At 38.4% G+C, this 27,185-nt stretch overlaps 1 protein-coding gene across 8 annotated transcripts in view; it reads right to left on the bottom strand.

Annotated features, from left to right (window-relative positions):
* ERBIN (erbb2 interacting protein) overlaps positions 1-24,653 on the bottom strand; it is a 109,754-nt gene extending 85,101 nt beyond the window's left edge. For all 8 annotated transcript variants that reach the window (XM_060143027.1, XM_060143026.1, XM_060143029.1 and 5 more), the window contains exon 1: positions 23,747-24,653. The gene's annotated coding sequence lies outside the window, so the exon portion shown is untranslated. The remainder of the gene's footprint in view (positions 1-23,746) is intronic.
* Positions 24,654-27,185: the final 2,532 nt, after the last annotated feature.

The following is a 27,185-nucleotide window of genomic DNA, read 5'->3' as shown; positions in this document are numbered from 1 at the left end:
ACAGGAGTGACTGCTCATGGGTATGGAGTCTGGGGAAATGATGAGATTTTTTGGACTCAGATGATGATGATGGTTGCAGGGCCCTGTAAATGTACTAAAAATTACTGGATTGTACACTTTAAACAGGTGAACTTTATTTATTGTATGTGAATTAGAGCTCGATGGAAAAATAGCTTAAAAAAAAGAAAAAATATCAGGACATTGGTTAATGCCACTATGATGTATTAATACAGAAGATTCCAAACTGATTTCCTAATCCCATTCAGTCAGCACCTGACTTTTCATTTCAATTTATTTTACCACCTTCCTTCTCCCTTTAAAACCTTAAAATAAGTTACTTATACCCAATCCCATAATCTAATCCCAACTAAAGTTTTACAACTTTACTGAGCCAAATCCTTTGCTCAGGTGAGGCCCTTTACCTTACCACAGACTCCTCCTTTCCACCTAACACTTCAATATGCTAATTACTTCTTTGTTCTTTAAGTGGCATTTTAAATGAAGCTGTCTATCAATAAAATGTTTTTATGCAGCATGTACAGTGCCCTAGAAACTGAGCCAAACCTGTTGAAGAGCATGACCTGATTTGCAAATCCTGGACACAAGGGCCCTAGTGCTTGAAATTCCACCATTATTTATTTTGGACACTCTCCAAACAACCTCTATTAAAATGCAAATCCACCTGGTGAAGACAAGGCCCTAATTTCTTAAGGTAAATTTCCTTACAGTATTTCCTAAGTTCAAGAGAAAAGGAGCTATAGAGAAGGAACCACGAGCAAAGAGCAGAAAAAGATAGAAACCAGCAAATGTGAGCACGCACGCGCACGCACACACACACACACACACACACACACACACACACGAGGCAGGTTTGAAACCATCATTTTTCTGTACAGCTACTGTGTTTGTTTTGAGGTTAACTTAGCCTAATTATGATTATAAACACCACAAACCTTCCAAAGGAAACCAGATCAATCTTAACACCTTGTTACAGAAGGATTTTAAAAGCTTAATTAACACTTATAAGTAAAAGCTTAAAAATACCACCACTTGATCAAAGTCTTATGTATAAAAAGTTTCACTTTTACCAGGATTCAGATTAATATTTTAGGTATATTTATAATTTTATTAACTCATTCTAAAAATCCCTTAGGGCTGAAGACATTTATTTTTTAAGTAAAATAGCATCATATATGTAGAGAAGAGAAGCAAACCCAAATTTTAAGCTGCTTCTACTTCTAAATGTCCCACCTATACCTAAATCCTCTTGTGCTTATCTAATAGACAATGTATGGAATTAGCCTTTATTTGTCAAACATTACTTTTGAAAGTACTTTTTTTAAGTAACAAATTTCTTTAAAATTCTCTGTAGAAAAGGAAGTGGGAAAATGTGAGAACAGCTAAGAACTGCCAGGTGCTTTGTGCCAAATTCATTCACATACTGAACTCTGACATCTCTCTAAATTAGCTATTATATACACATTTAAATATAAACAAAGATCACAGGACAAACAAGAGGCAAGTCTTAAAGCTCCAAGTATAATAGTGTTCCATATCATCAATGATTCTCAATGAATGAAAGGACACCTTAGGTCCAAAAACATCAAGAACCAACATGATAATAATTACACTTTCAATATTCCTGTTGAGAAAACATTTATAGGCATATGTATGAATCTGGAAGTCTCTCGCAATAAAACCCCATGGCGTATGGGTGGAAACAATTATAAAATTTCAACAGAGATATTCTATCTATCCCAAAATGGATGACAGGGAAAAATGACACAGACACCATTAGAATAACTTCCCAGTTCACAATGACCCTTCCTTTCTCTGAGAAAAGGTGACCGCAAATCCAAAAAATATTACAGTCAATGCAATTTTAAAAAATATAGCCCTTAAGGCAATACAACGGCACTAAACACAGTCTTTTCAACAGATGCTGCCAGAACAACCAATCACACTCAAAGGAATGAACCTAGACACTGAACTTATACCTGTCACAAAAATTAACTCAAAATTGATCACAGGCCTAAATGTAAAACATGAAACTATAAAACTCCTAGAAGACAACATAGAAGAAAACCTAGATGACCTTGGGTATGGTGATGATTTTTTAGATACAACACCCAAGGCACAATCCATGAAAGAAATAATTGATAATAAACTAGACTTTGTTAAAACTATAAACCTGTTCTGCAATGTAAAGAGAATGACAGGCAACAGACTGGCACAAAATATAACCGGCCCTCCATATTTGCAGGTTCTGCATCCTAAGATTCAACCAACCTTGTATCAAAAATATTTGAAAAAAATCCCAGAAAGTTTCAAAAAGCAAAACTTGAATTTGCCACAAGCTGGAAACAATTTACATAGTATTTTCATCGTACTTACAACTATTTACAAAGCATTTACATTGTATTAGGTATTATAAGTAACCCAAGGTGATTTAAAGTACATGGGGAAGGCTTCCCTGGTGGTGCAGTGGTTGAGAATCCACCTGCCAATGCAGGGGACACGGGTTCGAGCCCTGGTCTGGGAAGATTCCACATGCCATGGAGCAACTAAGCCCGTGCGCCACCAACTACTGAGCCTGCGCTCTAGAGCCTGCATGCCACAACTACTGAAGACCGCATGCCTAGTGCCCATGCTCTGCAACAAGACAAGTCACCGCAGTGAGAAGCCTGTGCACCGCAACGAAGAGTAGCCCCTGCTCGCTGCAACTAGAGAGAAGCCTACGCACAGCAATGAAGACCCAACGCAGCCAAAAATTTTAAATAAATTTTAAAAAATAAAAAATATATAGGCAAGATATGCCTTGGTTACATGCAAATACTATGCCATTTTACATAAGGGACTTGAGCATCATCAGGTTTTGGTATCCTGGGACAAGGGAGGGTCCTCGAACCAATCCCGCCCCCTCCCCCATATGTGGGAGCACTGTGTTTGCAAAAGATACATCTGATAAAGGACTGTTATCCAAAATACACAAAGAACTCTGAAAACCCAACAAGAAAACAAACAACCCAATTAAAAAATTGCAAAGATCCTAACACTCTCACATCACCAAAGAAGATATACAGATGGCAAATAAGCACATGAAAAGATGCTCCACATCATAAGTCATCAGGGAAATGCAAATTAAAACAACAAGATATCACTGTAAACCTATTAGAATGGCCAAAATCTGGAACACTGACAACACCAAAGGCTGGTGAGGATGTGAAACTCTCACTCAATGCTGGTGGAAATGCAAAATGGTACAGCCATTTTGGAAGACAGCTTGGCAGTTTCTTACAAAACTTAACGTACTCTTACCATACAACCCAGCAATCATGCTCTTTGGTATTTATCCAAAGGAATTGGAAACTTATGACCACAAAAAAACCCTGCAGGGGTATGCTTATAGCAGCTTTATTCATAACTGCCACTACTTGAAAGCAATCAAGATGTCCTTCAGTAGGTGAATGGATAAATAAACTGTGGTACATATTCAGAGATTAAGAAGAAATGTGCTATCAAGCCATGGAGGAACCTTAGAGGCATACTGCAAAGAAGAAGAAGCCTGAAAAAAACATACACACATATGTGATTCCAACCACATGATATTCCAGAAAAGGGAAAACTATGGAGACAGTGAATAGATCAGAGGTTTCCAGGGGTTGGGCGTGGAAGGAGGATGAACAGGCAGAACACGGAGGATTTTTAGGGCAGTGAATCTACTCTGTAAGATACTATAATGATGAATACATGCCATTATACATTTGTCCAAATCCATAGAATGTGCAACACCAAGAGTGAACCTAAATGTAAACTATGGACTGTGGGTGATAGTTATGTGTCAATGTAGGTTCACTAACTGCAACAAACGTACCACTCTAGTGGGGGATGATGATAATAGGAGAGGCTATGCATATGTGGGAACAAGGTTGTATATAGGAAATCTCTGTACCTTAGGCTCAATTTGGCTGTGAACCTAAAACTGCTCTGGAAAAAAAAAAAAAAAGTATATTTTAAAAAAAGAACTAGTCCTGATATTTTACTTATTATGAAAAAAGAATGGATGCATATGAACTGGAAGACTTACAATCTCTGTCAGTGGTACTCATATTTCAACATGCAACCACTTAGTTTTAAATAATACCTCAAAGTCACCTCTTTTAACTATCTGAAAAAAAAAATTTTTTAAGCTAACTCAATCAAGCAAATTGGGGACACCATGCTGCCCAAAATTTGACATTTCCTGGGACTATGAGGATTTTTTTTATAGCAGACATGTGATTGGTTATACACTTGGAAATCCTGAAAATCTGTTAAGCCAGAATCATCTGTACCATATTCTTTGGTATTTTAGTGGTCTCAGTAAAGCATTTGCATTAGGTGCCTATTAACAGCTCTAAACCTGCCTCCTGAGGAAACTACAAGCTTTATAATAGCAAGTACCCCTGCAGAGAAGGAATGCTTGGCTAGTCAGACATAAATACTTATCACTTTCTTAATCTGACAATAAACATACCATTCTCTCAACTGATTTCCAGAGCATCAATAAGCAAAATAGAATTCTGATATGCCGTTCTTTCATTAGAAAGCAAAATCCTGAAACTGCCTGCTACTCGGCTAGATAAACTCCAAATTAGAACAGTGATGGTTAGAGGAGAATAAAAAATACTATCTCCATCCATGTCTATTTTACCCTTAGATCAAGTAAGAGTACCAAAAAATATATATATATATATATATGTGTGTGTGTGTGCGTGTGTGTATACATATATGTGTGATATATATGAATATATATAATATTTCGAAACACATTAGCCTACCCTCATGTATGATCCATCTTTGCTGAGTTTTTTGAATATTATATCATCCTATTTTTATTAAAATACATATATATTAAAAAAGAGCCTGAGAGCCATGGAATATGTGTTGTTAAATTATTGTCAACAATACTGTCCATTCATTACTCAACAGCTCTTATATAAGGGAATTTACATTTTAGAAATCATTTAGAAATTAATGCAAGGAAAATCTTTGAATCCTTTGGAGAACTTGATATGTATTTCTTTATTCAGGGTAATGAGAACCTTCGCTCCCAGGAAGCTTAGCTAAATCTGATGTTCTATCATAGCTAAATTACTTTAACGTTATACATTTCCTCACTCCTTTCCTTGGATCTGATTTTGTATTTCTATTAACTAGTATTCACATCCTATTAAAAGTCACCTCGAATCTTATTTTTAAGAAGAAATAGTTAAAAAAAAAATCAAACTGAACACACAGGGATCTTAATAAATAACTCTATCATATGGTGAAAAAAATAAAAGAAAAACTGTTAAGGCTGCCCTTGAATTATCATTTGAAAATATCTCCAAATAGACCCCCAAAGTGCTAGAAAGTTACACAGAAAACTAACTGCATAAGTATAGAGGCTGAATGGCACAATAGATCCTGGCAAAAGAATGCCTATGTGTCTCAGCTTATTCGTTTATCAGAATAAAGGTAGGGCTACTTATAGACTAGGAAAGTAGGACCTCAAATATTTATTCTTTGCCCTCACTTGAGCCTAGAACAGTTCTTAGCACAAGGTAGGTGCTTAAATGCCGTTGTTATATCTAACTTCTAAGCTAGAAGAGAACAGAATCTAGATTCTATATTATCCTCCAAAAATCTACCTCAAATCCTTGCTCCTACATGGTAAGCAGACTATATAGGTGAGACACTGTAGTGTAGGAAAAAACTATACTCCATAAACTGATACACTGGAACCTCTTCACCTTGTATACAATTCAAAGAACTAAACACTCTACTCTGAAGAAAGTGCCTAATACTAGTATATACGCCAATGCACGGCAGAAGATAGTAGATTAAAAGTAGAACTTTGTTTCATCTTTTTAAGGTATGATGAGTAGGTCTAAATTAATTTGTCAAGTATATGCTGAGAATCTATTCATTATGTGTTAAGTACTATGCTATGAAAATAACAGATGGAATCACTATAAAATCCCATCAATAATAAACTACAGCAGAGCTACATAAAATTACAAAACCATGAAAATGCTATCTTTTAATGCAGAAATGGATAACTGCTCATAATAAAAAGAGGACAAAGAACAATTTTTTTAAACAAAAAGTAATCTTATGCATATATACACAGGCTTAAGAAAAAACTAGAAACACAACAAAATATAATAGTAATTATCTCAGAGGTGGAACTGCATGTAATTTTTATTTTCTATTTTGAACCTCTCCTTATGTTAAAAAAATGTCTACACACACAAATATTCCCAACTGATTTTCAACAAAGATGCAAAGCAATTCAATAGAGGAAGAATACAGCCTTTTCAAGAAATGGTGCTGGAGCAGCTGGATACCCAGAGGCCAAAAAGATATCCTTGACCTAAATCTCACACCTTATACAAGAACTGACTCAAAATGGATTACAGATTTAAATGTAAAATGATAGAACTTTCAGAAGAACACACAGAAAATTTTCAGAATACAGGGATAGGCAAAGAGTATTAAGCACCAACCATAAAGAGTGATAAATTGGACCTCATGAAACTAAAAACTTTTGCTCTGCAAAAGACCCTGTTAAAAAAATATTTGCAAATCGCGTATCAAGAAAGGATCAGTATCTAGAATATATAAAGAACTCTCAAAATGCAACTGTAAAATACATATATATATATATATAACTAGAAACTGGACGAAAAACAAGAACAGACATTGCAGTGAAGAGATATACAGATGGTGAATAATCATATAAAGGATATTCACCATCATTAACCATCAGGGAAATGAAAATTAAAATATGATGAGATACCACTATGTACCAAAAAGAATGGCTAAAATAAAAAGTAGTAAGAAAGTAAGAAATAGTAACACCATCAAATACTGGCAAGGATGTGGAAAAACTGGATCTCTCATACACTGCTGGTGAGAATAATGCAAACTAGTACGGCCACTCTGGAAAGCACTCTGACAGCTTCTTATAAAATTAAACTACACAACACAGCATTACACTCAGACATTTATCCCAGAAAAATGAGAGCTTATCTCCACAGAAAAACCCGTACATGAATGTTCATAGCCCAAAACTGGAAACAACCTAGATGTCCTTCAACATGAAAGAGTTAAACAAACTGGTAGTACATCCATACTGTGGAATATCACTCAGCAATAAAAGTCAATGAGCTATTACTATAAGCAACAACTTTGATGAATTTCCAGCGAATTAGGCAATTAGCCAATCCCAAAAGTTATATACTATATGACTCCATTTACACAGTTTTGAAAAGACAAAAAGGGAGGGAGGGAAGTATGGGAAGGAGATGTTATTGTAGTAATAAAAGGGCAACAACAGGGATTCTTGTGATGATGGAACTATTTTGTATCCTGACTATCAATTTCAATATCCTGGTTGTGATACTGTACTATAATTCTTCAAGATGTTCCCTCAAGGGGAAAAAATCTCACTATATTATTTCTTAAAACTGCATGTGAATCTACAATTATCTCAAAATAAAAGGCTTAGCTCCAAAGAGAAGCCCGAAATGCAACATTAATATACTAGGGGGAGAGAGAAAAATGCTAGCATTTTTACTTTTATTTAAAAAAGAAAAAATTTAGTTAAGCTAACCAAAATATCCAAAAATAATTAAAAGAGTTTATATATTTAAGTTTTAAATTAAATAGCTAAGCACTTTTTAAACGTTACAATCCAAACTAAACTCTTAGAAGAAAACATAGGGAAAAACTTCATGACACTGGATTTGGCAGTGAGTTCCTGGCTATGACACAAAAAGCAGAGGCAACAAAAGAAAAATTAGACAACTGGATTTCATCAACATTAAAAAAATTTTGTGCCTCAAGCCACTATCAACAGAGAAAAAGGTAACCCACAAAATGGGAGAAAATATTTGCAAATCATATATCTGGGTAAGGGATTAACATCCAGAATACAGAGAACTCCTAAAGCTCAACAACAACAGAACAACCAGATTCAAAAATGGGCGAAGACATCTCTCCAAAGAAAACATATAAACAAGCATACAAAAAGATGTTCAAAATCACTCGTCATTAAGAAATGTAAATCAAAATGATGAGATACCACCTTCACAGGCATCAGGATAGCTACTATCCAAAAAACAAAACTAAACAGAAAGGGAGTGTTGGCAAGGATGTACTGAAATTAGACCTCTCATTAGACCACTTGGGCTCTGTTGGTGGAAATGTAAAATAAAATAGTACAGGTAACTGTGGAAAACAATATGGCAGTTCATCAAAAAACTAAAAATGAAATTATCATATGTTCCAGCAATTCCATTTCTGCGTATATACCCAAAAGAATTGAAAGCAGGGTCTTGAAGAGTAGTATCTGTACACCCATATTTATGGCAGCATTATTCACAATAGCTAAAACATGGAAGCAACCCAAGTGTCCATGACAGATGAATAGTGAAGCAAAATGCAGTTACATACAAAGGAATATTCAGCCTTAAAAAGGAAATCCTGACATATGCTACAACACAAATGAACTTTGAGGACATTATGCTAAGTGAAATATGCTGGAAGCAAAAGGACAAATATTATACGATTCTATTTTTATGAGGCACTTAAAGTAGTGAAAATCATAGAGAAAATTAAGTAGAATGGTGGCTGCCAGCAGCGGGGAGGAGGAGGAATGGAACAGGGAGTTATCGTTTAATGCGCAGAATTGCAATTTTGCAAGATGAAGAGTTCTGGAGATGGATGGTCGTGACTGATGCACAACAATATGTACTTAATACCACTAAACTGTACACTTAAAAATGGTTAAGACAGTAAATTTTATGTTATGTGAATCTAAAAATATAATAATCTAAAAAAAAATTTAAGTTATAAATCCAAAGAAGGGAAAACTTCTCAAATATTTGGGGAAGCTTCAGTGGAAACAATGGGGTTGGGCTGGATGGATGAGTAGAAAGAGGCAAAAAAAAAAAGTATATTTTTTAAAATGTGAGATTACAAATTGCATGCTGCTTTAGTATAACTCTTTCCATGAAACTTCTTGGCTCAAATATTGATGCTTTTTTTTTTTGTAAACTGAGCTGTATTCCAGTTATTTCTAAAATTAAAAACAATCATCTATGACAAACTAGAATGTGCCAAAGGAAAAAGAAAAGGTGTATTAACTCAAGGTGTCCTCACTTACATGAACCCAGAACTTTTTTTCTATAACACCTATTAAAAATATTTGGAGAATAGTGCTGTTCTAGCTGCAGTTAGAAGTATAGTTCTGGGGAGGGGGGTGACGAGAAACAAAGGAAAGAAGGATTTAGATTTAGGGATCTAATGCACAGCATTATGATTGACTATAGTTAACAAGTATTATATACTTGAAAGTTGCTAAGTGAGTAGATCTTAAATGCTCTCACCACAAAAAGGAAAAGGTATGTGAGGTGATGGAAGTGTTAGCTACCCCAAAGGTAGTAATCATATGGCAATACATGTGTATCAAATCAACCCATTATACACCTTAAACTTACACAATGTTACATGTCAACTGTATCTCAATAAAGCTGGGGGAGGGGTAGGGAAGATGAGAATTGAAAGGAGGCACAAAATAAACATTTAGCAAATTTTTAAAAAAATAGTGCTATTCTACAGAAACTATCCACTTCAGAACATACCAAGTAAAATTCTGGTATAAGGGAAAAAGAAGCCAGAGTCAGGAAACCGAGATTTTTTTTTTTTGGCCGTGCCACGCAGCTTGTGGGATATTGGTTCCTCAACCAGGGATCAAACCCAGGGCCATGGCAATGAAAGAGTCAAGTCTTAACCACTGGACCACCAGGGAACTCCCTGGATTTATTTTTTGAATCTCACTTATGTCACTAATAAACTAAGTGACCTCTAGGATTTCACCTCTCCCTCTGGGCCAAAAGTTTCCCCTTCTGTTAACTGAAAAGAAAAGAGTGGTTACTTAGACTAGACTGTTTCTAAGTCGCTTTCAGTGATAAAATCCACTGAATATGAGGAAAATATCAGTTCTGGGGAACGTCTTTCATTTATACCAAATTATCTATTAAATATATTAAAAGGAAGGATATGATCAAGGTCAGTGAAACATGTAAATTGACAAAAATAAACTAGGGTGTAAGCAGTGGCAAAGATCTCTTGGGAAATATTTACTATGTGTATGAACTACATAGCTAGAAGAGTTTACTATTATGATCAAATAAAGGACCAAAATAACTATCATTAAAAGATATACAGGGGCTTCCCTGGTGGCACAGTGGTTGAGAGTCCGCCTGCCGATGCAGGGGACACGGGTTCGTGCCCCGGTCCGGGAGGATCCCACATGCCACGGAGCGGCTGGGCCCGTGAGCCATGGCCGCTGAGCCTGCGCATCCGGAGCCTGTGCTCCGCAACGGAAGACGCCACAACAGTGACAGGCCCGCGTACCGCAAAAAAAAAAAAAAAAGATATACATAATACTACTGTGCGTCACACTAAATACTAAGAGTTGAAGGAAAATGTTTGTAAGTAGTAGCATTTTTCTCAGAAATAAATCAAAAAGCAGTGAAGGAACAAGGTTCAAGAAGCCATTCTCATACCACTGAAGTCACCTTCGAGAGACAGTTACGGGGCAGAATAGTGATAGAAGGAACCAACTTCTACTTAAATCAAGCTCAGAATTTAGCAAGTTTTCTTGTTCCATTTCCAATTCCCCCAGCCAGACAATGCTAGAGAAAGATAGTATGATTAAATGAAAACTCCTGGGCAACAATAAAAATCCCCTCGTTGAAGACTAAATTAATCAGACTGCTATCCTAATGTTGGAGGATGATCTCAAGCAACAAAAGGAAATGAGGAAACAGACATTTCTCCAAAGAAGACACACAGATGACCAAGAGGCACATGAAAAGCTGCTCAACATCACTAATTATTAGAGAAATGCAAATCAAAACGACAATGAGGTATCACCTCACACCGGTCAGAATGGCCATCATCAGAAAATCTACAAACAACAAATGCTGGAGAGGGTGTGGAGAAAAGGGAACCCTGTTGCACTGCTTGTGGGAATGTAAATTGATACAGCCACTATGGAGAACAGTATGGAGGTTCCTTAAAAAACTAAAAATACAATTACCGTATGACCCAGCAATCCCACTACTGGGCATATACCCTGAGAAAACCATAATTCAAAAAGACACATGAACCCCCATGATCACTGCAGCACTATTTACAACAGCCAGGTCATGGAACCAACCTAAATGCCCATCAACAGATGAATGGATAAAGAGGATGCAGTACATATACATACAATGGAATATTACTCAGCCATGAAAAGGAATGAAATTGGGTCATTTGTAGAGACGTGGATGGACCTAGAGACTGTCATACAGAGTGAAGTAAATCAGAAAGAGAAAAACAAATATTGTATATTAACGCATATATGTACAATCTAGAAAAATGGTACAGATGAACCGGTTTGCAATGCAGAAATAGAGACACAGATGTAGAGAACAAATGTATGGACACCAAGGGGCGAAAGCGGGCAGGGGGTGGTGATGGTGGGATGAATTGGGAGATTGGGATTGACATATATACACTAATATGGGTAAAATAGATAACTAATAAGAACCTGCTGTATTAAAAGAAAAAGGATATGAGGGAAGAATTTTACAGTTGAAAAGATAGGTTACTAAGTACTTGTCAGGATGCATATTAAATTATAATACATGAGACTATACAATTTAGTATATTTATAATTCAATTTTCACAAAGGTGCTGTTACTCGTTCATCTATAATTATATACCTAGAAGATATACCACACCATCTAAAAATCTATTAGCAATTTTTAAAAAGTCCTCAGTAGAATGCAGTAGGTAATAAATATGAAAAATCAATCTCCTCCCTCCATTTAAGTATCCAGATAAAAATACAATGAAAGAAATAGCCCCATTCATAACAGCAGCAGCTCTCACCTTCCCTCCATTAAGTTTTTTGGAAATAAGCTTAATGAAAAAATATACATAATTCTTAACAATAACAAAAAATATGCATACTAATAAGAAACATGGATATGACAAGAAGAAAATCATAAAATCCACTGAAGGGCATAAAGTATTAAATAAATGGAAAATTTACTTTCCTAGAAAGAGATATGCTATTGTAAAGGTATCAATTACTTCTTAAACTATCTAGAAATTCAAGCACTCTCAATCAACATACCAACAAGTAGTATTTTTAGAACTTAATGATTCAAGTCCACCTGGAAAATTTTTTCAAAAGTAGAGTAATAAAGTGACACTTCCAGATATTAAGCATACTATAATGAGGAGAGGAGGGAAAATGAAGATAGCATAACAAAAACACAATAAATAAAAAAGAAGACTTTCATATAGATTAAGTATATTTGGGAATTTTCTATTGATAAAGATAGAATTTTAGAAGTAAAAAAGGTGATTTATTCAATAAATGGTGTTACAACAACTGGTTAGAAATTTGGAGAGAATCAATCTAGATAATTATTTCACTCCTTAAGCCAAAGTAAGAAAACTTAGGTTATTATTTTTATAATCTTGGCATTAATCCTTTCTAAGAATACCCTTAAGCCCAAAAATGCACAGACTGACAAATATGACTACATTAAAATTTAAACTTCTAAATGGCAAACACCATAACCAAAGCATATAAGTAACAAGTCAACTAAATCCATGTAGAACACAAAAGGCATACAAATATGTAATATTCCTAAAAGAATTTTTACATTTAACTTGCCAACATCACAGTTAGTAAGTTGCAATCTGACTCCAAAGCCTGTGTTATATATATACTACTATGCTGCCTGTCTCAGATTTGCACAAGTACTTTAGCTAATATCCAATTTGTTCAAGAATGCTCATAAAGAGGTACTCTCATATATAATTGGTGGAAGTATAAATGGATACCAACTCTTCTGAGGGAATTTGATTCTATCAATTTCAACTACACACATAGCAAATGCACTTTAGGTATTTATCCACCAGAAAAAATTCATACAAGTGTAAAAATTTACATGCAAAGAATACAAGAATAAACCTATATTCTGTACAGCACTGTCATGTATATGAAACAAAATTCATATTTATGGCAAGACAAGAGAAATTTAAACGTAAAATTTTTCTCTGCCCTCCCCTCACACTGTACATACTCCCCCATCAGCAGGAATACCTGCTCAACCATAAACAGCAACATTCTGCCAGCATCAACACGACGACTCAAAGGATACCATTCCTTCTTGACCCTGCAAAGGGTCACATGACCCACCACAATGGCACTTATATCTGGATTATATAAACTGTCAATAATTTATCGTACAGCCCTCTGTCTCAAAAAAAACTTATATACTATGTGTTGACTTCTAATAGGTGGAATAGTTCTCAGAGCTTTCTGAGATGCTCTTCCCAGGTTATAATCCTCAAATTTGACTCAAATATAATTTTCCAATTCTTAGATGGACTGATTAATTTTTCATCAACATGTATAACAACCTAGAAACAATTCTAATGCTAATTAACACATATACATACCTACTATATCCCCTTAAATATAAATGAAATATATCTTCCATTTTTGTTTAAAGATACTTACACATGTACACACATGCACACTTACATGTTTGAATACATACAGAAGTCTTCAGAAGAATAAAAAACACACTGAGGATCTCTGGGAAGTGGAATTATAGGGAATTTTCATCTTCTATATTATAAATTTCTGTATTTGAATTTGTACAACGAGTAAAAAAAAAAAAAAATTAAGGTAATTGTTTTAGCCCTTTGCCTAAAAAAAGCCTCTCAGTGCTTGTACCTTGTCCAGCCCTCCAAGCCTACCCTAAAGTATGTCACTCTATAGATACCTAAAAGACAGAATTGATAGAAATGGTACTGATTTCAATAACCAAGTTCAAAAAAGATAAAGAAGATAGACTCTCAGGGTTTCTAGCTTGGGAACAATTTTCAAAAGAAAGAGCATACAGGGCATTATGTTGCTATCCGGTATCTCTGACCCATCGAACTGCATCTACTATACAAAGTCTCTGAGATTCTTCAGCTAGCCCCAGGACAATTAACTAAATCTTTTCAAGTACCCAGAGATTAACAGGGCACCCAAAGAATCCGTTTGTTGCCACCAGGATCCTTATCTTTTCCTAAAAGACTGAGAGTAAATCTATTCTAGCCACAAAAAGATATCCCAATATGCCTCTAAAATCACTTCCAAAATCTCCAGGGATGGGGGAAGTCAAACCAACTTATTCTAGACTGGGTGATAGCCTCGGCAAGGAGATTCATTTTTAGATTACACGTTTCTTGTGTCGGCCCTAATACAAATGACACAACTTTCTCTTACCCCAGCCCACAGCATTCTAGAATTGGTCTAAGGTTTGAAATTCCAAGGACACAATTATCAAGAAAATAAGATACATGCTCCAAACTTTGGGATTATATAAACAATAAAGCCTTCATATGGAGAAATACAATTGCACCAAAATCACTGCATTCATACTAAAATAGAGCCCCAACATTATCTCCATAAGGAACCTATCCAACATAAGACCATAAACGTACTGATTCATTCCATCCACCTTTCATATAGTAACCTGGAATTACTAAGGAACGAAATATTTCACCTAAGTATATTTTACCACGTGCTACATTTTAGAATTTTATCCCTTTAGAAATACGTCAAAAATTAACTGGACTACAGGGACTTCTGGCTGAAAATGTCTCATCAAATGTTTAACTCATCTCCCTCACCAAAAAACAAAAAAAAAGTACAGAAACAAAACTAGTTCTCACTATCAGAAAAAAGTTACAAATATGGAAAGGGAAAACACTAGAATGAACTCTGTGGTGCTGGATTAGAACCAGAAGTACCACTGCAAAATCATTCTATATTTATAGAAATATAGATGTAAATGTGAATGTGTACGTGTGCGCACATAAAAATATCCCCTACCTCTACATACTAAGAAGGCCAGGTGCAGCAACACTCCAAGAGCAATGAGCACAAGAAGTGCCCCGATCCTGGCTTCTAAGTACCATTTTCCACTAAAAATAACTGGCGCAAGTTTGTAGGTAAGTCTGGAACAGCATATTGTGCTAGATACAAAAAAGTGCTCAAAGAAGGAAGAGGTATGTCAAAAAGAAAATAAACCAGATGGAAGGGGTTCCCACTAGCCTAATCAACAACAATTTGAGTACCAAAATAAATGATAGTAGATTATAACTCAGTGAATATAATAGGTAATCATGAATAGACAGAGATGTAAATAAAGGAATACATTAAAAATCTGATGAGGAACAAAATATTTACATAGTTTCAACACCTAGCCCAAAAATATTAATTACAAATGAGAAAGGAGTACCTTGACATAGGTAATGTCTGGCACTTACAACCTTAATCACATAACCAATTCCTATCAATAATGGGACAACTGAAATTGCCTGGCACCTGATAAGATACAGGAGAAGAATGCAACACCACTTCCATGATAATCCTGCCAAAGATCTAATAATGAAAATCTAATTAAAATGTCAGAGAAATGCAAATTAAGGGTTATTCTACAAAATAGCTAGAGCTATAATCTTCAAAGTATCAAGTCAGTCCCCTGAAAGTAAAGATAAAAACTGTTCCAGATTAAAGAAGACTAAAGAGACATGACGACGAAATGCAATACATGATTCTAAACTACTTTTAATCTAAAAGACATTGGGACGATTTGTCAGATTCAGATGTTAGTAATGTATTCTTGTTAACTTCCTAATTTAATAGTTATGATGTTATTATGCAGGAGAATGCCCTTGTTTGTAGGAAATAAACATTAAAGTATCTGGGGGTGATGAGGCATCAGAGGTGGACAGCTTACTATCAAATGGTTCAGGAACAAAAAAAATTCTTTGTACTATGCTACTAACTTTCCTGTGTATCTGTCATTGTTCCAAACTTTAAAATATGAAAAAAAAAATTACAAAAAAAAAACTATAGTGGCACTAAAAAACCTAGGAGGGGTACATCTACATATAAGAACAGAAAGGAATTTGTAGAGAATAAAAAGTGGATTGGGGCGGGGTGGGGGTGGTGGTGGAGAGGGCGGATGACAACAAAACACATCTGAAGAACCAGATACACAAGACAAGTATAAAGTGGGATCTCCAAAAAGGATAAGTTTTCTTAGCAAGAACCATTGGAAGAAGTATGTGTCCCGGGCAGTCAGCCAGGTAATAAAACCATAGTAGAACAGCTGCATGGCTAAGGCCTCCAGCACAGCTCTCAATACTGTGGGAGATCTGACATTTGGACAGTATAACTGTGAAACAGGGGAATATTATCTCCTGAGGGACAAGAAATATGTGTAAGAGGACAAGCTACCCTAAGGAGAAACCCATTAGCTAAATATACCAAAGACAGAAAAACTGGGATTCACTTGGGCTGGGGAAATACACTTAAATGACCAATACAGTACAGTCTGGACCATCATATAAAACTTTACAATGAAAAATCTAACATTTGAGGAAAAACCAAAAGCATGATGGACATACCAAGCACAAGAACAAACTTCCTATATTTTTAACAGAGCAAACAGAAGTCAATGTAAAAGTAATATATATCTCAGAGATTCAAGAGCTTATGTGTGGACCAAAAATACAACCAAAAAATAAAAATCAACTCCTATGAAAATGCAAAGCAAGAGTTCTTAGAAATTCTATTTTCCTTCCCAAAAAAGTAATGAAATAATTGAAAAGAAATGAAGACCAAATTAATGAGCTAAACAATCAAGCCTCAGGATTCTCCCAGAATGAAAAGAAAAAAAAAAAAAAATCAAAGCAAGTAACAAAAGCTCCACAAATACCAACATCCAGCTAAGTTCTCAAAGTGTGGTCAATGGGCCCTGGAAGTCCTGGGAGACTTTCAAGGACTTTTCAAGGTCAATACTATTTTCATCATAATATTAAAACATCATTTGCCCTTTCCCACTATACTGACAGCAACGGTGGGTAAAATCACTAGCATCTTAGCACACAGTGACATCAAGCTCGACTAGCACCATTACATATTCCCAGATTTCTTTTCAAATGCCACTTTCACTTAAGTATATCTTTTTTTTTTTTTTTTTGCGGTACGCGGGCCTCTCACTGTTGTGGCCTCTCCCATCGCGGAGCACAGGCTCCGGATGCGCAGGCTCAGCAGCCATGGCTCACGGGCCTAGCCGCTCCGCAGCATGTGGGATCTTCCCAGACCGGGGCACAAACCCATGTCCCCTGCATCGGCAGGCGGACTCTCAACCACTGTGCCACCAGGGAAGCCCAAGTATATCTTTAATGAAGCAATAAAAAAAAAAATTTTTTTTTTAATTTGGCCGTGCCGCGTGACTTGCGAGATCCTAGTTCCCTGACCAGGGATCGAACCCCGGCCCTCTGCAGTGAGTCCTAACCACTGGACCGCCAGAGAATCCCCCTCCCAAAATAATAATTTTATTAAGTCTCAACTCTTCGATACATGTCTTCTTCATATTCTATGTGGAGAAATAACAACCTTGAGGAAGAGCACTTGTGTAAATTACTTTGAGTTGTGAACTAAATTAGCCTTTTTTTAATGGAACAACATTTTGACCTTAAAGAGAGAATGAGAAATTATGGTCATATAGACTTAGGAATTTGGCAGACATTTTCTCAAAAATAAACCGAGTAAGCCTGTAACTTCAAGGGAAAAACACTGACAGTATTTGTTACTAATGATTAATATTCGAGCTTCCAAGTGAAAATTTAGAATTGTGGAAAACTTATATCTGCCACCCTGAGCTTTACAGCTTCGTATTAAGGACTTCTGATGAGATTACTGGTGACATTAACAACTTTTTTGGTTTTGTTACTGCATAATGAAATGTGTCAACTTTGGGGAAAAAATGTGTAACTCAATGAACCTGTATTTCCCAAACAACCAATACACGGTGTTACGAAATCATAAACAGGTGAAAGATTCATTCAAAGTGCAAGATACACCACGGATTTTCAGATAACAAGAAATGGAAAATTCAGTGATATGGTTTCAGATTCAACACTGCAGCTCTCTTAAAAAACTACCACTTGTCAAATGTTGGCTAAAATACCTCTTCCTTTTCCAACCATGTGTCTGTATAATACAAGATTTCTTCATATACTTCAACCAACACAATATATTGCAAGATTGAATGCAGAAGCAGATATGAGAATCAAGCTGTTCTCTATTCAACCAAACACAAGAGACTTCCAAATACATATAACAATGCCACTCTTTGCTAAAGATTTGTTTTGGAAAACAGGTTTTTTTAAAAAAACCTAATTTAATTTTTAAAAAATATTTGTATTAAAAGAGGGTTACACTAACAGGCAATGGTTTATTATTTTTTAATTAATTTTTAAAATTTTGTAATACAGGAAATATAATAAATATAACCCACATAAACTAAAGCTCTGTGGGGTTCTTAGTAAATTTTAAGAGAGTAAAGTGATCCTAAGACCAAAAAGTTTGAGAACAGCTGCCTTAGGGCTAGTTACTATTACTTGTAATTATACTATGCTATAATAGAGTGAATCCTCCTAAGGACAAATAAAATGTATAAGGCACTCATCCGCAAAGCAGGTTGTCTGAGACTACTCTATTTTTTTTTAACTTTTTATTTGTATACAATTTTTAAAGGTTACTTTCCATTTATACTTATTACAAAATATGGGCTATATTTCCCGTGTTGTGAGACTACTCTGTTTTCTAAGTTACTCAGTCTTCTTTTCCACTCTTCTATTCCCTCATTGTATTGGGTTGGCCAAGAAGTTTGTTTGGGTTTTTCTGCAACATCTTATGAAAAACCTGAATGAACATTTTGGCCCACCCAATATCATAGGCTCTAGCTTCATGATGCTGTCAGTGTGCTTCCTCACCTCTTCTAGTACATCAAAAAGGCAGGAAACAGCTCAGTATAACCAAAAACAAATGGGCGGGCTTCTCTGGTGGCGCAGTGGTTGCGAGTCCGCCTGCCGATGCAGGGGACACGGGTTCGTGCCCCAGTCCGGTAAGATCCCACATGTCGCAGAGCGGCTGGGCCCGTGAGCCATGGCCGCTGAGCCTGTGTGTCCGGAGCCTGTGCTCCGCAATGGGAGAGGCCGCGGCAGTGAGAGGCCCGCGCACCGCAAAAAAAACAAAAAAACAAACCAAAAAAAATGGGCTCTGAATAAGGATGTCCCTATGAATGAAGTCCCCAGATTTTATTACATCTATTTTGATTACTTAAATGTCTCTTTTATTATTTTCTAGTTCTTCTACCACACTCTATATACCTAAAGTCATAGGTAGATAAATAACCTCCAGATAAGTAGAATCTTCTTTTATTAACTTAATTTTTAGATATTCTTTCCTATTGTCTCACATACTATCAATTATAAAGCCTGGCGTGGCCTTAATCCAATGGTACCTGGAACAAAATCTGAAGTGAAAAGAATAAAGTGAGTGATAGAATTCCACTCTGTTTCTTTCATAAAAACAGACAAAAGAAGGCAATTTCAAAAATTTAGGGACACTGACAGAGAAGACACCTAATTTGAGAGGTAGGACAGGAAGGAAAGGAACAAATAGAGAAGGGAGGTATAGAGGTATAAGCTTGTGTGTTTTAAGAGGCTGAAAGCATAATAAAGCAAGGAGGTATTGGGGGGAGGGTTAATTAATATAAGAATACATAACACCATGATATTATCTTAACAGGTAAATCTGGTGATATTAAAGAGAAAAAAAAGAATTGAAACAAAACATAAATAAAAACAAATACACTGATGAGTATTAGGTTAATACATGTAAACTGAGTTGGAATGAAAAGGGATATTCAGAGTTCAATGGAGCTGAGCAAATAAATATTTTCTACTGTTTTAAACAACTTTTTAAGTGATAAGCATAGACTAGTAAAGTTCAAAAAGAGGAGAAGGGCAAAATATAATTAAAAAGCAAGAACTGAACATGGAGAAAATAGGGGAAGTAAATGAAGCTAACTATAAAAATAGGAAGATAAAGGAATTAGAAGAGAAAGCTGAATAACAGCTAGATTTCTTTTTTTATAAAGACAGAAAAAGTTAAATATGAAAAATGATGTAGTACATTTCAAGTGATGATAGGCACCAAGAAATAAACAAAAAATAATAGGGAGTAAATCACAGAAAAGTAGAAGGCATTAGTGCTGAGCTTATTTCCTTAGACAATTCAAAAGTAGATATTATCGAGCATAATCCACATACACATTTTTCATGGCAAACAGTGTGCATTTAAAAACTGAATAATCGGGACTTCCCTGGTGGCACAGTAGTTAAGAATCCACCTGCCAATGCAGGGGACACGGGTTCGAGCCCTGGCCCGGGAAGATCCCACATGCCGCAGAGCAACCAAGCCCATGCGCCACAACTACTGAGCCCGTTCGCCTAGAGCCCAAGCTCCGCGACAAGAGAAGCCACTGCAATGAGAAGCCCGCGCACCACAATGAAGAGTAGCTCCTGCTTGCCGCAACCAGAGAAAGCTCGCGCAGAGCAACAAAGACCCAGCGCAGCCAAAAATAAAAAATAAATAAAATAATTTAAAAAAAAGAATCCGCATGGGACACGGGTTCGAGCCCTGGTCCAGGAAGATCCCACATGCCGTGCAGCAACTAAGCTCACGAGCCACAACTAAGCCTGCGCTCTAGAGCCCACGAGCCAAAACTACTGAGCCTGTGCGCCACAACTACTGAAGCCCACGCGCCCAGAGCCCGTGCTCCGCAACAAGAGAAGCCACGGCAACTAGAGAAAGCGCGTGTGCAGCAACGAAGACCTACCGCAGCCAAAAAATAAACTAATTAATTAAAAAAAAAACTGAATAATCTATTATTAACAGCTAAACACGGGTACAATATATGTTAAAAGGAAAACAGAAAGGCATCTTTAGGACTTTATAACACAGGTGTTCCCAGAATAAAAACAAGACATGTGACAGAGAAATGGATGAGCAACGGAAAAAAACGTAAGCAACAAAGTCTGTTTAAAGAGAATCTAGGTAAGCAGCAATTACAAAAAAAGATTACTTTCCCATCCAACATCACTAAAATCTGCATAATCCCAAATACTTTGTAAACACTGCCATAATCTATTTCTAAGCGAAAAACAGCTTATACTCTAAACCATGTCATCTATAAGCAATTATTTAAAATAAATTCCCAAATATGCACCTAATTTTCTGAAATTTTCATGTGTTTCTTAAAGGTATCATTTACTACCAAGAGCTCAATACCAATATTCCTAAAATACCTGAATTTTAGAGATTTACCAGTGATACATGCAAAATGTCTCTAACTATAATTATCACTTCATTAATAAAAAAAAATGCAATAAAAATTTGCTTTCCATATTTGAACCTCTGTAAGCTTTTTATACATGAAGTTTGTAATAGTTTGTTCTCAAACAGCAGGCAGACTTCATAACATAATATTTGAATTAATTAGTTGAAAGATTAAGTTTATCACTATGGAATACTCTTAAGTACCTTCAATAAACAGTGCCATTAAGAGAGCATTTTGCGCAAACACCTTGGACATACTCTAGATTTGCCAATTTAATCTAAGAAAACCCACACAATGTTAACAGTATCCAAAATTTGAAGCCATTTTAAAATATTTTAATTATCATCTTTTTTAAACCTCTTTTCACTGTCACATTTTAAACGAGACTTTGAAAAATATTTATAGTTTGACAATAGTATAAAACCTAAAATTCATTACGTTAATTCAGTGCTAACCTAATAAAATTAAAGTAAACTGAAAAGTAAATTTTGCCTTGTTAAGGGGAAAAAAAGGACTCAAAGGCAACTACAAAGGTGAACATCTCACTTTTAAAAATGTGTTGTCTGCATTTAAACATACTATTGCTCCCTCAAGGAAAAAAAAAAATCAAGAGCTATATTTAAAAACAGGGATTTATTTAAGTAGGTATTTTCGAGGGCTATAATACTTTTTATAAGTAAAATTCACTAATGCAGAGAAACATTTTCACAAAGTGATAATTCTCTATAAAAGACTTGCTCTATTAAGGTTTTGCTGCTCGGAAGCCAAGTATAAACCATATAAGGAAACCAAAGTTCAATGCCATTTATTTTGTTCCCCTCTTTCAGATGCCCAAGAATAATAACCTCTTTTGTTGCCTAATGATACGTCCCAAAATCATAAAGTAGATTAGTTATACGCTTTAAATTTCTGGATAAAGCCACTTTAACCTAACAGGAATTACCTGATGGGTCACAAATCTTACCAACAATTTAAAAAAATTTAAAAAATTTTAAAAAGGAGCTCCAGAGACTAAGCTCTACGGAAAAATTCAGAACAGTACAGGGTAAGACTTAAAAGATTCCCATTCTGAAATATACTTGTGAAATAATTTGATCCTGTCCTTTAAGACCTACCTTTTCTCGTCTTTGAACTAAAGAAAGCCACCTATTTTTCCTTGAGGTAGCATGGGCAAATAAACATCAGTTTATATTTAAGATACACCTACCAACAAAATACCATATTTATTTAAAAGCACAGTACTATCTTTCACCTCCCTTTACCACAAAAGTATTGGGGGAAAAAACAACCTTAAAAAGACACACATTAAAACACCACTGAAGAAACCGTTTGTGTTTGCTGCGACCAAAACTAGTTTCATCTATACAGACTACGGACTGGTTCAGAAGTGTTTACATCTATAACTGACTGGTGGAATGTCCCCCCTGCTTCACTAATCCCTGCCCCCAAGGCAGATACTCATCACTTTCTAGGCGGCAGAACCGGCCAACACTTGGGCCAACACAAAAATGTAAATACTGTACTATTCAAAAAGCACAGCTGTTTATCACAATCAACGTGATGATGCCCATGAAAATTGTTTTAAGCGTTTTACTTGCCTTCCTGTATCTTCTGTTCTGAACTGCACAGAAGTCCTAACAAGCCAAACCACTTACAGGTGTTCACGTTTGTTTTTTAATTATAACTCTCTTTGTCCATAATACTTACTCCCTCCTTTTTCTTTCTACTAAGTCAGTAACAAGAAAAACCTAGACGACAGTTGCTTTCAATTAATTAACCCAACAAGTATTATCAAGTTCTAAATGTCTGAAAGGAACAAGTTATTGAAGAAATGTATTACCTACCTAGGAAAACGACTAAGAATGGCAAAGTTTTTGGCTTATAAGATCCAAATGAAATATACCCATAAAGGTTGGTACTAAAAAAATCTCGATATACAATTAAACACAAAAGCCAAGTAATCGGTAACAGTATAAACAAATGTGGCAGCCATCTCAGCAGCAGCAAATCCCTCCCCGCAGTGACCTAACTTTCTTCCAAAACAATAAGCTGCCGGATTCAGCAACTTAATAAATCAGAAATATACATCGTATATGTTCCGGGAAACTAAAACTTCTGGACCTTGTGCCGAACAAAGGCACTCCTTCCTCGGATTGCTGAAAACTTTTCGACCCACCGCACTCTTACAACCTCTTCTAAAATAACCAGAGTCCAGATGGTAGAAGAAGGAATAAAATCAGTTCTACTATTCAGCACCCAAAACACTATCCAGTTCGACATCAGAAGGGGAGAATCTAGGTGAACTTCAGAAAAAGTGAAAAACGCTAAAGTTCCCTCACTTTCCTGGCCCGGGAGCTTTGTGACTCGTAGACACTTGTGAAAATTACCTTTCGGTCGGGCAGTGTCTCAGGGCCGCTTTTTCAAGGCTTCGCCTGACATGATTTCCTTCCCTTCATTAGTCACTTCGGATCCAGCCGAATTTCTCTCTCTGGTGAGAGCGGATGTGAAGAGGCCTCCCGCAGTAGGAAGAGTAGGTGGCTTTGGTGGGGGCTGGGACGCGGACTGGTTTCCTGGTCTCGAGTTCTGCAGGAGTTTCCCAGACCCAACTAGGATCTCCGCCGAAAAACAAAAACTTTTCACTCGTGACACCGCCCGGAATTACCGTGCGAAACTCACTTCCTGCCGTGGCGAGCAGCAGGATCCAACTCGGTCCAGAGGAACCCGGAAAACCAGCTCCACGCGCGCCGGGGAGGGGGAGGGCAGGGGACGTCAGCTGCGAACCTGGGACTCCGGGCGACCCGCGCGCCCCGACACCCGACGGCGGCAGAACCTGGCCGGCGGGGGGCGAAGACGCCGCCGGTGCGCTGGGCGAGCCTCGGCCGCGCTAGGCCGCCACCTCCTTCTCGCCGCCGCCCCCGGAGCCGGGCGGCGGGGTTATTGTCTCGATAGCGCCTGCCGCTCCCTTCGCCTGCGCCGCCGCCGCGGCCGCCCCGAGCTAGAGCCGAGGGGCCGGACAGGCTCGATGGCGGCCCCCTCCCCGGGCCGTCCGTCGGGCCGTCCGTCCTTCCGTCCGTCCCTCCCCGCTTTCCCTTCTCGCCCTCGAGCCCTCTTCTCCTCCCTCTCCCGTTTCCCCGCCGCCGTCCCCTCGCTCCCCTCCTCGTTCTTCTTCCCCGGCGGCGGCGGCTCCCCCGGGAAGCGCAGGGGGTGGGGGCAGGCGGCAGCTTCGTCTCCTCACGAGCTCGCGGGGCCGCGGCAGGGGCCGAGGCTGCGTCCCGCGCCACCGCGCCACATTCACTCGAGCGAGAGAGTGCGAGGGGCGGGGAGGGGAGGGAGGGAGAGGAGAGAAAGGAGGAGGAAGGGGGCTGGGGCGGAGGGGAGTTACTGCCTCACAGGCCGCGGCGGCAACAGCGCCACCGCCCCGGCGGCGAGGGGGGAAGAGACTGCGCGCGGCGGCGGCTCCGCGGCGGGGGCGGGGGCGAGGGCGGGGCGGCCTCCCGCGGGCTTCGCCCCAACCGCCAACAGTGGGGCTGGAGGCCGGCGCGAGCCAGTCACCGCGCGCGGGGGCGGTGCGGGCCGACGTCGGCAGGGTGGGGGTAGGGGGGGCTGCGGGCCGGGGCCGTGGGCCGGGGACCGGGGGGTGGGGTCGTCGGCGGCTGGGGGTTCGCTTGCGAAGCGCGGCATGAGGCCCGCTCAGGCCCAGGCCTGGGAGGCCTTCCTGCGGCTTCCCGGCTGCCCAAGGTGGGGGACTCGGATGAAGCCGACCCCGGCTGCCCCCGCCCAGCCTGGGAGACCGAGAGTCCCCAAGCCTCCTCCACCCCAGCCGATTGAGTTTCTTTGTACGACAGTAATCGGTGCGAAGGGTTCATGTCCAAACCGATTTTAAGGCTGCAGGTATCTCTTTCAACTGCAGCACTCCAACTTCCTCTAATGGCACGCTCAGTTTGCAAGAAACCACAGCGGCAGCGCGGTGGAGCTTCCCACGCCAGCCCTTGCTCCGAGCTTTCTCGGACAGCAACGCAGCTGAGGCTCCTCCAAGTCTCAACCTCACACCGGCGGGGAGACAAAGCTGGCACTGGGAGGGGGGAAATGGCCCGCGAAATTGCCTCGAGATAGTGCCTTTGTTAGAGGAAACATTGTATACACTCCGAACGCAACGTAGGCTTCCAACCCCGGCGGTTTCGGTGATGCAGTCGTTGAATTACGCTGGCCCTAGTGAAACTCAGCCTGGCAGGGTTTGCGTTTATTGCGGAGAGAGCTGCTTAGGCATTCCTATCAACACATATGGCATAAAACGCCTCAACCATAACATTGCAGTTTTTGCAGTTACCGCTTTAAATATGTTAACAGACAAGACGGCATTGTTTTACCCCGAGAAGGAGCGCAGTAGATAACGAAACAAACCATTCCCCGCCCCCAGTCTCTGCTGTACTTAACCGTGTACAATGACGGTAATTAGTCTCTGTGTCCCTGAAGTCACTGCTTCAGTTCTTCCGTCTGTGTTCCAAAGATAATTATTTATTACCAAGTTTGAATAAAGAGCTGTATGCCCTACAGATGATTTTTGGCTTGCATCCAAAGGAAGGAGTTGATAAAGTCCATCAAAGAATTATTTACCAAAGTAAATTGTACGCTAGTGATAAACACTTGAAATAACTCCAAAGATATTCAAGACATTCTGTTAGGGGTGGGAGCTTTTAACTACTTCAGCACTGGTAGAATTAACGCAGGTAGTGCCTTAGCCTAGAGCAGAAGTTGAAGGTTCACAGACAGTACAAAGTGTTCAGGCTTATTCAGTGCTGAACTAGACGTAAAAGCATTAAGCTGGAAGTTAGAAGAAACGGCAGCCAGGTATACTAGTAAGCTAGTTATCCATTTTATGTGAATATGAATCTTGGCAATTGTATAAAAGCATATAAACTATTTTTAATCGACACAAGAAAGATTTCCTACCCCACTTTCAAAAACTGCTTTGAGTTTGACCAGAATCAGTGGTATATCTCTCTCTCGTAAAGCAGAGTCTCCCACACCAGCGGGAGACCAGATGGATGGTGAAATTCCAATGTTGCATTTAATCTCAGGTTGATTCAAGACCCCTTTAAATGTGGCATCATAGATTCAAGTAAACCTAACCTCCCATTCCCCGCCCCACTCCCAAACCTAAATAAATAGGACTGGACCAGTTGCTAGGCTAGAACCTGCCCTGGCCCCCAGCCTTTTTTTTTTTTTTTTTTTTTTAACTTAGACTCCTACTACGACCTATCTGCCGATTACCATTTAGGCTAGAAAAGTACCTATAACGAAAAACCCCTCCTCCAATTCATCTGAAATTTTGCCACTAGAGTGGCAAACCATAAATAAAAAATAAACCACACAATAAACCCTTTGAGTGGTTTATTTCTCTAGCACAAAGCCGTAATCCTGGGAAAGGTAATATTTTAAGCCTTATTAGTCATTTATACCACTTCATCAGATTGTTTCCCCAAAGCAGCTTTTGGTGGGAGGGAATATAGAGATAGCATATGCTGATGTTGAGTAGGTAGGAGAGGGGAATGTGGTTTCATTTTTTGGGGCCATCTGCAGACAGTAGAGTGTATAGTATAGACAGTAAAGTGCCCCTCATTTGATTGTTAAATAAGTCCTACTTATACTGTAAGAATGAACCCTGAAACACTGACCTTAAGAGGATGGAATCCAGGATACACTTATCAATATTACCTATTTGAGGGCGTTCCCTGGCGGTCCAGTGGTTAGGACTCAGCACTTCCACTGTGGGAGCCACGTTGGATCCCTGGTTGGAGAGCTAAGATCCCCCAAACTGTGTGGCTC

The sequence above is a fragment of the Lagenorhynchus albirostris genome, chromosome 3, assembly GCF_949774975.1.
Source record: "Lagenorhynchus albirostris chromosome 3, mLagAlb1.1, whole genome shotgun sequence".
In the NCBI taxonomy this organism is placed as follows: domain Eukaryota; kingdom Metazoa; phylum Chordata; class Mammalia; order Artiodactyla; family Delphinidae; genus Lagenorhynchus; species Lagenorhynchus albirostris.
Note: the sequence above shows the minus strand (reverse complement) of the source record. Positions and strands in the feature narration are given on the sequence as shown.